Source organism: Cyanistes caeruleus, chromosome 6, assembly GCF_971803275.1.
Source record: "Cyanistes caeruleus chromosome 6, bCyaCae1.hap1.1, whole genome shotgun sequence".
Classification (NCBI taxonomy): domain Eukaryota; kingdom Metazoa; phylum Chordata; class Aves; order Passeriformes; family Paridae; genus Cyanistes; species Cyanistes caeruleus.
The window spans coordinates 17,985,620-17,999,205 of record NC_141706.1 but is presented as its reverse complement, the minus strand read 5'-3'; positions in this window follow the sequence as shown (position 1 = coordinate 17,999,205).

The window sequence follows — 13,586 nt, the reverse complement described above, 5'->3', positions numbered from 1 at the left end:
GCTCTTGGCAACCGGCCAAGGAACCATGTGTGTCAGAGGGAGAGTGCCGGTCAGAGCGCGGGCGGGGGAAAGCGCGAGCGCTGCGGGCAAGCGAATAAGGAAGGTGTTGAACAGGCATGTGGCACGGGAAACTTTCAGACTGCAAGTGGAACGTAGATGCTGCTCAGCCGCTTGCTGACAAGTCTCTAGTTGTCTTGTAGAAGAAGTACGGGCACGACTTCCTTCTGCTGCTCCCTACTGCTGTTGCTGTTCACTTCGGCAACAATTTTACTTTCCCTTGGACTCCCAGATGCAGAGAAATGCCCTGCACAGCGCAGAAACCTGTCACACCATGGGTGGAATAGGGTGCTGCAAATCCGTGCTTGTGTCAGTGGCAGGGGTGAGCTGCACAAACATGTGCTGTCCTGTCACACGTTCTCCTCGCCAGACGCAGTGCAAAAGCTTTCTGCTTGCATTAAGAGCAAGAAAGGCAGAAGCCAGGACTCCGGAGCTCAGAGAAGGTAACCGCAAGAGGCGAGTCTCCTTCGGCAGAAGCTGCTTTCCGGAGCTCTTGGCAACCGGCCAAGGAACCATGTGTGTCAGAGGGAGAGTGCCGGTCAGAGCGCGGGCGGGGGAAAGCGCGAGCGCTGCGGGCAAGCGAATAAGGAAGGTGTTGAACAGGCATGTGGCACGGGAAACTTTCAGACTGCAAGTGGAACGTAGATGCTGCTCAGCCGCTTGCTGACAAGTCTCTAGTTGTCTTGTAGAAGAAGTACGGGCACGACTTCCTTCTGCTGCTCCCTACTGCTGTTGCTGTTCACTTCGGCAACAATTTTACTTTCCCTTGGACTCCCAGATGCAGAGAAATGCCCTGCACAGCGCAGAAACCTGTCACACCATGGGTGGAATAGGGTGCTGCAAATCCGTGCTTGTGTCAGTGGCAGGGGTGAGCTGCACAAACATGTGCTGTCCTGTCACACGTTCTCCTCGCCAGACGCAGTGCAAAAGCTTTCTGCTTGCATTAAGAGCAAGAAAGGCAGAAGCCAGGACTCCGGAGCTCAGAGAAGGTAACCGCAAGAGGCGAGTCTCCTTCGGCAGAAGCTGCTTTCCGGAGCTCTTGGCAACCGGCCAAGGAACCATGTGTGTCAGAGGGAGAGTGCCGGTCAGAGCGCGGGCGGGGGAAAGCGCGAGCGCTGTGGGCAGGCGAATAAGGAAGGTGTTGAACAGGCATGTGGCACGGGAAACTTTCAGACTGCAAGTGGAACGTAGATGCTGCTCAGCCGCTTGCTGACAAGTCTCTAGTTGTCTTGTAGAAGAAGTACGGCCACGACTTCCTTCTGCTGCTCCCTACTGCTGTTGCTGTTCACTTCGGCAACAATTTTACTTTCCCTTGGACTCCCAGATGCAGAGAAATGCCCTGCACAGCGCAGAAACCTGTCACACCATGGGTGGAATAGGGTGCTGCAAATCCGTGCTTGTGTCAGTGGCAGGGGTGAGCTGCACAAACATGTGCTGTCCTGTCACACGTTCTCCTCGCCAGACGCAGTGCAAAAGCTTTCTGCTTGCATTAAGAGCAAGAAAGGCAGAAGCCAGGACTCCGGAGCTCAGAGAAGGTAACCGCAAGAGGCGAGCCTCCTTCGGCAGAAGCTGCTTTCCGGAGCTCTTGGCAACCGGCCAAGGAACCATGTGTGTCAGAGGGAGAGTGCCGGTCAGAGCGCGGGCGGGGGAAAGCGCGAGCGCTGCGGGCAGGCGAATAAGGAAGGTGTTGAACAGGCATGTGGCACGGGAAACTTTCAGACTGCAAGTGGAACGTAGATGCTGCTCAGCCGCTTGCTGACAAGTCTCTAGTTGTCTTGTAGAAGAAGTACGGGCACGACTTCCTTCTGCTGCTCCCTACTGCTGTTGCTGTTCACTTCGGCAACAATTTTACTTTCCCTTGGACTCCCAGATGCAGAGAAATGCCCTGCACAGCGCAGAAACCTGTCACACCATGGGTGGAATAGGGTGCTGCAAATCCGTGCTTGTGTCAGTGGCAGGGGTGAGCTGCACAAACATGTGCTGTCCTGTCACACGTTCTCCTCGCCAGACGCAGTGCAAAAGCTTTCCGCTTGCAATAAGAGCAAGAAAGGCAGAAGCCAGGACTCCGGAGCTCAGAGAAGGTAACCGCAAGAGGCGAGTCTCCTTCGGCAGAAGCTGCTTTCCGGAGCTCTTGGCAACCGGCCAAGGAACCATGTGTGTCAGAGGGAGAGTGCCGGTCAGAGCGCGGGCGGGGGAAAGCTCGAGCGCTGTGGGCAGGCGAATAAGGAAGGTTTTGAACAGGCATGTGGCACGGGAAACTTTCAGACTGCAAGTGGAACGTAGATGCTGCTCAGCCGCTTGCTGACAAGTCTCTAGTTGTCTTGTAGAAGAAGTACGGGCACGACTTCCTTCTGCTGCTCCCTACTGCTGTTGCTGTTCACTTCGGCAACAATTTTACTTTCCCTTGGACTCCCAGATGCAGAGAAATGCCCTGCACAGCGCAGAAACCTGTCACACCATGGGTGGAATAGGGTGCTGCAAATCCGTGCTTGTGTCAGTGGCAGGGGTGAGCTGCACAAACATGTGCTGTCCTGTCACACGTTCTCCTCGCCAGACGCAGTGCAAAAGCTTTCTGCTTGCATTAAGAGCAAGAAAGGCAGAAGCCAGGACTCCGGAGCTCAGAGAAGGTAACCGCAAGAGGCGAGTCTCCTTCGGCAGAAGCTGCTTTCCGGAGCTCTTGGCAACCGGCCAAGGAACCATGTGTGTCAGAGGGAGAGTGCCGGTCAGAGCGCGGGCGGGGGAAAGCGCGAGCGCTGCGGGCAGGCGAATAAGGAAGGTGTTGAACAGGCATGTGGCACGGGAAACTTTCAGACTGCAAGTGGAACGTAGATGCTGCTCAGCCGCTTGCTGACAAGTCTCTAGTTGTCTTGTAGAAGAAGTACGGCCACGACTTCCTTCTGCTGCTCCCTACTGCTGTTGCTGTTCACTTCGGCAACAATTTTACTTTCCCTTGGACTCCCAGATGCAGAGAAATGGCCTGCACAGCGCAGAAACCTGTCACACCATGGGTGGAATAGGGTGCTGCAAATCCGTGCTTGTGTCAGTGGCAGGGGTGAGCTGCACAAACATGTGCTGTCCTGTCACACGTTCTCCTCGCCAGACGCAGTGCAAAAGCTTTCTGCTTGCATTAAGAGCAAGAAAGGCAGAAGCCAGGACTCCGGAGCTCAGAGAAGGTAACCGCAAGAGGCGAGTCTCCTTCGGCAGAAGCTGCTTTGCGGAGCTCTTGGCAACCGGCCAAGGAACCATGTGTGTCAGAGGGAGAGTGCCGGTCAGAGCGCGGGCGGGGGAAAGCGCGAGCGCTGCGGGCAGGCGAATAAGGAAGGTGTTGAACAGGCATGTGGCACGGGAAACTTTCAGACTGCAAGTGGAACGTAGATGCTGCTCAGCCGCTTGCTGACAAGTCTCTAGTTGTCTTGTAGAAGAAGTACGGGCACGACTTCCTTCTGCTGCTCCCTACTGCTGTTGCTGTTCACTTCGGCAACAATTTTACTTTCCCTTGGACTCCCAGATGCAGAGAAATGCCCTGCACAGCGCAGAAACCTGTCACACCATGGGTGGAATAGGGTGCTGCAAATCCGTGCTTGTGTCAGTGGCAGGAGTGAGCTGCACAAACATGTGCTGTCCTGTCACACGTTCTCCTCGCCAGACGCAGTGCAAAAGCTTTCCGCTTGCAATAAGAGCAAGAAAGGCAGATGCCAGGACTCCGGGTTTCGGAGAAGGCAACAGCAAGAGGCGAGTCTCCTTTGTCAGAAGCTGCTTTCCGGAGCTCTTGGCAACCGGCCAAGGAACCATGTGTGTCAGAGGGAGAGTGCCGGTCAGAGCGCGGGCGGGGGAAAGCGCGAGCGCTGCGGGCAGGCGAATAAGGAAGGTGTTGAACAGGCATGTGGCACGGGAAACTTTCAGACTGCAAGTGGAACGTAGATGCTGCTCAGCCGCTTGCTGACAAGTCTCTAGTTGTCTTGTAGAAGAAGTACGGGCACGACTTCCTTCTGCTGCTCCCTACTGCTGTTGCTGTTCACTTCGGCAACAATTTTACTTTCCCTTGGACTCCCAGATGCAGAGAAATGGCCTGCACAGCGCAGAAACCTGTCACACCATGGGTGGAATAGGGTGCTGCAAATCCGTGCTTGTGTCAGTGGCAGGGGTGAGCTGCACAAACATGTGCTCTCCTGTCACACGTTCTCCTCGCCAGACGCAGTGCAAAAGCTTTCCGCTTGCAATAAGAGCAAGAAAGGCAGAAGCCAGGACTCCGGAGCTCAGAGAAGGTAACCGCAAGAGGCGAGTCTCCTTCGGCAGAAGCTGCTTTCCGGAGCTCTTGGCAACCGGCCAAGGAACCATGTGTGTCAGAGGGAGAGTGCCGGTCAGAGCGCGGGCGGGGGAAAGCGCGAGCGCTGCGGGCAGGCGAATAAGGAAGGTGTTGAACAGGCATGTGGCACGGGAAACTTTCAGACTGCAAGTGGAACGTAGATGCTGCTCAGCCGCTTGCTGACAAGTCTCTAGTTGTCTTGTAGAAGAAGTACGGCCACGACTTCCTTCTGCTGCTCCCTACTGCTGTTGCTGTTCACTTCGGCAACAATTTTACTTTCCCTTGGACTCCCAGATGCAGAGAAATGCCCTGCACAGCGCAGAAACCTGTCACACCATGGGTGGAATAGGGTGCTGCAAATCCGTGCTTGTGTCAGTGGCAGGGGTGAGCTGCACAAACATGTGCTGTCCTGTCACACGTTCTCCTCGCCAGACGCAGTGCAAAAGCTTTCCGCTTGCAATAAGAGCAAGAAAGGCAGATGCCAGGACTCCGGGTTTCGGAGAAGGCAACAGCAAGAGGCGAGTCTCCTTTGTCAGAAGCTGCTTTCCGGAGCTCTTGGCAACCGGCCAAGGAACCATGTGTGTCAGAGGGAGAGTGCCGGTCAGAGCGCGGGCGGGGGAAAGCGCGAGCGCTGCGGGCAGGCGAATAAGGAAGGTGTTGAACAGGCATGTGGCACGGGAAACTTTCAGACTGCAAGTGGAACGTAGATGCTGCTCAGCCGCTTGCTGACAAGTCTCTAGTTGTCTTGTAGAAGAAGTACGGGCACGACTTCCTTCTGCTGCTCCCTACTGCTGTTGCTGTTCACTTCGGCAACAATTTTACTTTCCCTTGGACTCCCAGATGCAGAGAAATGCCCTGCACAGCGCAGAAACCTGTCACACCATGGGTGGAATAGGGTGCTGCAAATCCGTGCTTGTGTCAGTGGCAGGGGTGAGCTGCACAAACATGTGCTCTCCTGTCACACGTTCTCCTCGCCAGACGCAGTGCAAAAGCTTTCCGCTTGCAATAAGAGCAAGAAAGGCAGAAGCCAGGACTCCGGAGCTCAGAGAAGGTAACCGCAAGAGGCGAGTCTCCTTCGGCAGAAGCTGCTTTCCGGAGCTCTTGGCAACCGGCCAAGGAACCATGTGTGTCAGAGGGAGAGTGCCGGTCAGAGCGCGGGCGGGGGAAAGCGCGAGCGCTGCGGGCAGGCGAATAAGGAAGGTGTTGAACAGGCATGTGGCACGGGAAACTTTCAGACTGCAAGTGGAACGTAGATGCTGCTCAGCCGCTTGCTGACAAGTCTCTAGTTGTCTTGTAGAAGAAGTACGGCCACGACTTCCTTCTGCTGCTCCCTACTGCTGTTGCTGTTCACTTCGGCAACAATTTTACTTTCCCTTGGACTCCCAGATGCAGAGAAATGGCCTGCACAGCGCAGAAACCTGTCACACCATGGGTGGAATAGGGTGCTGCAAATCCGTGCTTGTGTCAGTGGCAGGGGTGAGCTGCACAAACATGTGCTGTCCTGTCACACGTTCTCCTCGCCAGACGCAGTGCAAAAGCTTTCTGCTTGCATTAAGAGCAAGAAAGGCAGAAGCCAGGACTCCGGAGCTCAGAGAAGGTAACCGCAAGAGGCGAGCCTCCTTCGGCAGAAGCTGCTTTCCGGAGCTCTTGGCAACCGGCCAAGGAACCATGTGTGTCAGAGGGAGAGTGCCGGTCAGAGCGCGGGCGGGGGAAAGCGCGAGCGCTGCGGGCAGGCGAATAAGGAAGGTGTTGAACAGGCATGTGGCATGGGAAACTTTCAGACTGCAAGTGGAACGTAGATGCTGCTCAGCCGCTTGCTGACAAGTCTCTAGTTGTCTTGTAGAAGAAGTACGGGCACGACTTCCTTCTGCTGCTCCCTACTGCTGTTGCTGTTCACTTCGGCAACAATTTTACTTTCCCTTGGACTCCCAGATGCAGAGAAATGCCCTGCACAGCGCAGAAACCTGTCACACCATGGGTGGAATAGGGTGCTGCAAATCCGTGCTTGTGTCAGTGGCAGGGGTGAGCTGCACAAACATGTGCTGTCCTGTCACACGTTCTCCTCGCCAGACGCAGTGCAAAAGCTTTCTGCTTGCATTAAGAGCAAGAAAGGCAGAAGCCAGGACTCCGGAGCTCAGAGAAGGTAACCGCAAGAGGCGAGCCTCCTTCGGCAGAAGCTGCTTTTAGGAGCTCTTGGCAACCGGCCAAGGAACCATGTGTGTCAGAGGGAGAGTGCCGGTCAGAGCGCGGGCGGGGGAAAGCGCGAGCGCTGCGGGCAGGCGAATAAGGAAGGTGTTGAACAGGCATGTGGCACGGGAAACTTTCAGACTGCAAGTGGAACGTAGATGCTGCTCAGCCGCTTGCTGACAAGTCTCTAGTTGTCTTGTAGAAGAAGTACGGGCACGACTTCCTTCTGCTGCTCCCTACTGCTGTTGCTGTTCACTTCGGCAACAATTTTACTTTCCCTTGGACTCCCAGATGCAGAGAAATGCCCTGCACAGCGCAGAAACCTGTCACACCATGGGTGGAATAGGGTGCTGCAAATCCGTGCTTGTGTCAGTGGCAGGAGTGAGCTGCACAAACATGTGCTGTCCTGTCACACGTTCTCCTCGCCAGACGCAGTGCAAAAGCTTTCCGCTTGCAATAAGAGCAAGAAAGGCAGATGCCAGGACTCCGGGTTTCGGAGAAGGCAACAGCAAGAGGCGAGTCTCCTTTGTCAGAAGCTGCTTTCCGGAGCTCTTGGCAACCGGCCAAGGAACCATGTGTGTCAGAGGGAGAGTGCCGGTCAGAGCGCGGGCGGGGGAAAGCGCGAGCGCTGCGGGCAGGCGAATAAGGAAGGTGTTGAACAGGCATGTGGCACGGGAAACTTTCAGACTGCAAGTGGAACGTAGATGCTGCTCAGCCGCTTGCTGACAAGTCTCTAGTTGTCTTGTAGAAGAAGTACGGGCACGACTTCCTTCTGCTGCTCCCTACTGCTGTTGCTGTTCACTTCGGCAACAATTTTACTTTCCCTTGGACTCCCAGATGCAGAGAAATGCCCTGCACAGCGCAGAAACCTGTCACACCATGGGTGGAATAGGGTGCTGCAAATCCGTGCTTGTGTCAGTGGCAGGGGTGAGCTGCACAAACATGTGCTCTCCTGTCACACGTTCTCCTCGCCAGACGCAGTGCAAAAGCTTTCCGCTTGCAATAAGAGCAAGAAAGGCAGAAGCCAGGACTCCGGAGCTCAGAGAAGGTAACCGCAAGAGGCGAGTCTCCTTCGGCAGAAGCTGCTTTGCGGAGCTCTTGGCAACCGGCCAAGGAACCATGTGTGTCAGAGGGAGAGTGCCGGTCAGAGCGCGGGCGGGGGAAAGCGCGAGCGCTGCGGGCAGGCGAATAAGGAAGGTGTTGAACAGGCATGTGGCACGGGAAACTTTCAGACTGCAAGTGGAACGTAGATGCTGCTCAGCCGCTTGCTGACAAGTCTCTAGTTGTCTTGTAGAAGAAGTACGGCCACGACTTCCTTCTGCTGCTCCCTACTGCTGTTGCTGTTCACTTCGGCAACAATTTTACTTTCCCTTGGACTCCCAGATGCAGAGAAATGGCCTGCACAGCGCAGAAACCTGTCACACCATGGGTGGAATAGGGTGCTGCAAATCCGTGCTTGTGTCAGTGGCAGGGGTGAGCTGCACAAACATGTGCTGTCCTGTCACACGTTCTCCTCGCCAGACGCAGTGCAAAAGCTTTCTGCTTGCATTAAGAGCAAGAAAGGCAGAAGCCAGGACTCCGGAGCTCAGAGAAGGTAACCGCAAGAGGCGAGCCTCCTTCGGCAGAAGCTGCTTTCCGGAGCTCTTGGCAACCGGCCAAGGAACCATGTGTGTCAGAGGGAGAGTGCCGGTCAGAGCGCGGGCGGGGGAAAGCGCGAGCGCTGCGGGCAGGCGAATAAGGAAGGTGTTGAACAGGCATGTGGCACGGGAAACTTTCAGACTGCAAGTGGAACGTAGATGCTGCTCAGCCGCTTGCTGACAAGTCTCTAGTTGTCTTGTAGAAGAAGTACGGGCACGACTTCCTTCTGCTGCTCCCTACTGCTGTTGCTGTTCACTTCGGCAACAATTTTACTTTCCCTTGGACTCCCAGATGCAGAGAAATGCCCTGCACAGCGCAGAAACCTGTCACACCATGGGTGGAATAGGGTGCTGCAAATCCGTGCTTGTGTCAGTGGCAGGGGTGAGCTGCACAAACATGTGCTGTCCTGTCACACGTTCTCCTCGCCAGACGCAGTGCAAAAGCTTTCCGCTTGCAATAAGAGCAAGAAAGGCAGAAGCCAGGACTCCGGAGCTCAGAGAAGGTAACCGCAAGAGGCGAGTCTCCTTCGGCAGAAGCTGCTTTCCGGAGCTCTTGGCAACCGGCCAAGGAACCATGTGTGTCAGAGGGAGAGTGCCGGTCAGAGCGCGGGCGGGGGAAAGCGCGAGCGCTGCGGGCAGGCGAATAAGGAAGGTGTTGAACAGGCATGTGGCACGGGAAACTTTCAGACTGCAAGTGGAACGTAGATGCTGCTCAGCCGCTTGCTGACAAGTCTCTAGTTGTCTTGTAGAAGAAGTACGGGCACGACTTCCTTCTGCTGCTCCCTACTGCTGTTGCTGTTCACTTCGGCAACAATTTTACTTTCCCTTGGACTCCCAGATGCAGAGAAATGCCCTGCACAGCGCAGAAACCTGTCACACCATGGGTGGAATAGGGTGCTGCAAATCCGTGCTTGTGTCAGTGGCAGGGGTGAGCTGCACAAACATGTGCTGTCCTGTCACACGTTCTCCTCGCCAGACGCAGTGCAAAAGCTTTCCGCTTGCATTAAGAGCAAGAAAGGCAGAAGCCAGGACTCCGGAGCTCAGAGAAGGTAACCGCAAGAGGCGAGCCTCCTTCGGCAGAAGCTGCTTTGCGGAGCTCTTGGCAACCGGCCAAGGAACCATGTGTGTCAGAGGGAGAGTGCCGGTCAGAGCGCGGGCGGGGGAAAGCGCGAGCGCTGCGGGCAGGCGAATAAGGAATGTTTTGAACAGGCATGTGGCACGGGAAACTTTCAGACTGCAAGTGGAACGTAGATGCTGCTCAGCCGCTTGCTGACAAGTCTCTAGTTGTCTTGTAGAAGAAGTACGGGCACGACTTCCTTCTGCTGCTCCCTACTGCTGTTGCTGTTCACTTCGGCAACAATTTTACTTTCCCTTGGACTCCCAGATGCAGAGAAATGCCCTGCACAGCGCAGAAACCTGTCACACCATGGGTGGAATAGGGTGCTGCAAATCCGTGCTTGTGTCAGTGGCAGGGGTGAGCTGCACAAACATGTGCTGTCCTGTCACACGTTCTCCTCGCCAGACGCAGTGCAAAAGCTTTCCGCTTGCAATAAGAGCAAGAAAGGCAGAAGCCAGGACTCCGGAGCTCAGAGAAGGTAACCGCAAGAGGCGAGTCTCCTTCGGCAGAAGCTGCTTTCCGGAGCTCTTGGCAACCGGCCAAGGAACCATGTGTGTCAGAGGGAGAGTGCCGGTCAGAGCGCGGGCGGGGGAAAGCGCGAGCGCTGCGGGCAGGCGAATAAGGAAGGTGTTGAACAGGCATGTGGCACGGGAAACTTTCAGACTGCAAGTGGAACGTAGATGCTGCTCAGCCGCTTGCTGACAAGTCTCTAGTTGTCTTGTAGAAGAAGTACGGGCACGACTTCCTTCTGCTGCTCCCTACTGCTGTTGCTGTTCACTTCGGCAACAATTTTACTTTCCCTTGGACTCCCAGATGCAGAGAAATGCCCTGCACAGCGCAGAAACCTGTCACACCATGGGTGGAATAGGGTGCTGCAAATCCGTGCTTGTGTCAGTGGCAGGGGTGAGCTGCACAAACATGTGCTGTCCTGTCACACGTTCTCCTCGCCAGACGCAGTGCAAAAGCTTTCCGCTTGCAATAAGAGCAAGAAAGGCAGAAGCCAGGACTCCGGAGCTCAGAGAAGGTAACCGCAAGAGGCGAGCCTCCTTCGGCAGAAGCTGCTTTCCGGAGCTCTTGGCAACCGGCCAAGGAACCATGTGTGTCAGAGGGAGAGTGCCGGTCAGAGCGCGGGCGGGGGAAAGCGCGAGCGCTGCGGGCAAGCGAATAAGGAAGGTGTTGAACAGGCATGTGGCACGGGAAACTTTCAGACTGCAAGTGGAACGTAGATGCTGCTCAGCCGCTTGCTGACAAGTCTCTAGTTGTCTTGTAGAAGAAGTACGGGCACGACTTCCTTCTGCTGCTCCCTACTGCTGTTGCTGTTCACTTCGGCAACAATTTTACTTTCCCTTGGACTCCCAGATGCAGAGAAATGCCCTGCACAGCGCAGAAACCTGTCACACCATGGGTGGAATAGGGTGCTGCAAATCCGTGCTTGTGTCAGTGGCAGGGGTGAGCTGCACAAACATGTGCTGTCCTGTCACACGTTCTCCTCGCCAGACGCAGTGCAAAAGCTTTCTGCTTGCATTAAGAGCAAGAAAGGCAGAAGCCAGGACTCCGGAGCTCAGAGAAGGTAACCGCAAGAGGCGAGTCTCCTTCGGCAGAAGCTGCTTTCCGGAGCTCTTGGCAACCGGCCAAGGAACCATGTGTGTCAGAGGGAGAGTGCCGGTCAGAGCGCGGGCGGGGGAAAGCGCGAGCGCTGCGGGCAGGCGAATAAGGAAGGTGTTGAACAGGCATGTGGCACGGGAAACTTTCAGACTGCAAGTGGAACGTAGATGCTGCTCAGCCGCTTGCTGACAAGTCTCTAGTTGTCTTGTAGAAGAAGTACGGGCACGACTTCCTTCTGCTGCTCCCTACTGCTGTTGCTGTTCACTTCGGCAACAATTTTACTTTCCCTTGGACTCCCAGATGCAGAGAAATGCCCTGCACAGCGCAGAAACCTGTCACACCATGGGTGGAATAGGGTGCTGCAAATCCGTGCTTGTGTCAGTGGCAGGGGTGAGCTGCACAAACATGTGCTGTCCTGTCACACGTTCTCCTCGCCAGACGCAGTGCAAAAGCTTTCTGCTTGCATTAAGAGCAAGAAAGGCAGAAGCCAGGACTCCGGAGCTCAGAGAAGGTAACCGCAAGAGGCGAGTCTCCTTCGGCAGAAGCTGCTTTGCGGAGCTCTTGGCAACCGGCCAAGGAACCATGTGTGTCAGAGGGAGAGTGCCGGTCAGAGCGCGGGCGGGGGAAAGCGCGAGCGCTGCGGGCAGGCGAATAAGGAAGGTGTTGAACAGGCATGTGGCACGGGAAACTTTCAGACTGCAAGTGGAACGTAGATGCTGCTCAGCCGCTTGCTGACAAGTCTCTAGTTGTCTTGTAGAAGAAGTACGGCCACGACTTCCTTCTGCTGCTCCCTACTGCTGTTGCTGTTCACTTCGGCAACAATTTTACTTTCCCTTGGACTCCCAGATGCAGAGAAATGGCCTGCACAGCGCAGAAACCTGTCACACCATGGGTGGAATAGGGTGCTGCAAATCCGTGCTTGTGTCAGTGGCAGGGGTGAGCTGCACAAACATGTGCTGTCCTGTCACACGTTCTCCTCGCCAGACGCAGTGCAAAAGCTTTCTGCTTGCATTAAGAGCAAGAAAGGCAGAAGCCAGGACTCCGGAGCTCAGAGAAGGTAACCGCAAGAGGCGAGCCTCCTTCGGCAGAAGCTGCTTTGCGGAGCTCTTGGCAACCGGCCAAGGAACCATGTGTGTCAGAGGGAGAGTGCCGGTCAGAGCGCGGGCGGGGGAAAGCGCGAGCGCTGCGGGCAGGCGAATAAGGAAGGTGTTGAACAGGCATGTGGCACGGGAAACTTTCAGACTGCAAGTGGAACGTAGATGCTGCTCAGCCGCTTGCTGACAAGTCTCTAGTTGTCTTGTAGAAGAAGTATGGCCACGACTTCCTTCTGCTGCTCCCTACTGCTGTTGCTGTTCACTTCGGCAACAATTTTACTTTCCCTTGGACTCCCAGATGCAGAGAAATGCCCTGCACAGCGCAGAAACCTGTCACACCATGGGTGGAATAGGGTGCTGCAAATCCGTGCTTGTGTCAGTGGCAGGGGTGAGCTGCACAAACATGTGCTGTCCTGTCACACGTTCTCCTCGCCAGACGCAGTGCAAAAGCTTTCCGCTTGCAATAAGAGCAAGAAAGGCAGAAGCCAGGACTCCGGAGCTCAGAGAAGGTAACCGCAAGAGGCGAGTCTCCTTCGGCAGAAGCTGCTTTGCGGAGCTCTTGGCAACCGGCCAAGGAACCATGTGTGTCAGAGGGAGAGTGCCGGTCAGAGCGCGGGTGGGGGAAAGCTCGAGCGCTGTGGGCAGGCGAATAAGGAAGGTTTTGAACAGGCATGTGGCACGGGAAACTTTCAGACTGCAAGTGGAACGTAGATGCTGCTCAGCCGCTTGCTGACAAGTCTCTAGTTGTCTTGTAGAAGAAGTACGGGCACGACTTCCTTCTGCTGCTCCCTACTGCTGTTGCTGTTCACTTCGGCAACAATTTTACTTTCCCTTGGACTCCCAGATGCAGAGAAATGCCCTGCACAGCGCAGAAACCTGTCACACCATGGGTGGAATAGGGTGCTGCAAATCCGTGCTTGTGTCAGTGGCAGGGGTGAGCTGCACAAACATGTGCTGTCCTGTCACACGTTCTCCTCGCCAGACGCAGTGCAAAAGCTTTCTGCTTGCATTAAGAGCAAGAAAGGCAGAAGCCAGGACTCCGGAGCTCAGAGAAGGTAACCGCAAGAGGCGAGTCTCCTTCGGCAGAAGCTGCTTTGCGGAGCTCTTGGCAACCGGCCAAGGAACCATGTGTGTCAGAGGGAGAGTGCCGGTCAGAGCGCGGGCGGGGGAAAGCGCGAGCGCTGCGGGCAGGCGAATAAGGAAGGTGTTGAACAGGCATGTGGCACGGGAAACTTTCAGACTGCAAGTGGAACGTAGATGCTGCTCAGCCGCTTGCTGACAAGTCTCTAGTTGTCTTGTAGAAGAAGTACGGCCACGACTTCCTTCTGCTGCTCCCTACTGCTGTTGCTGTTCACTTCGGCAACAATTTTACTTTCCCTTGGACTCCCAGATGCAGAGAAATGGCCTGCACAGCGCAGAAACCTGTCACACCATGGGTGGAATAGGGTGCTGCAAATCCGTGCTTGTGTCAGTGGCAGGGGTGAGCTGCACAAACATGTGCTGTCCTGTCACACGTTCTCCTCCCCAGACGCAGTGCAAAAGCTTTCTGCTTGCATTAAGAGCAAGAAAGGCAGAAGCCAGGA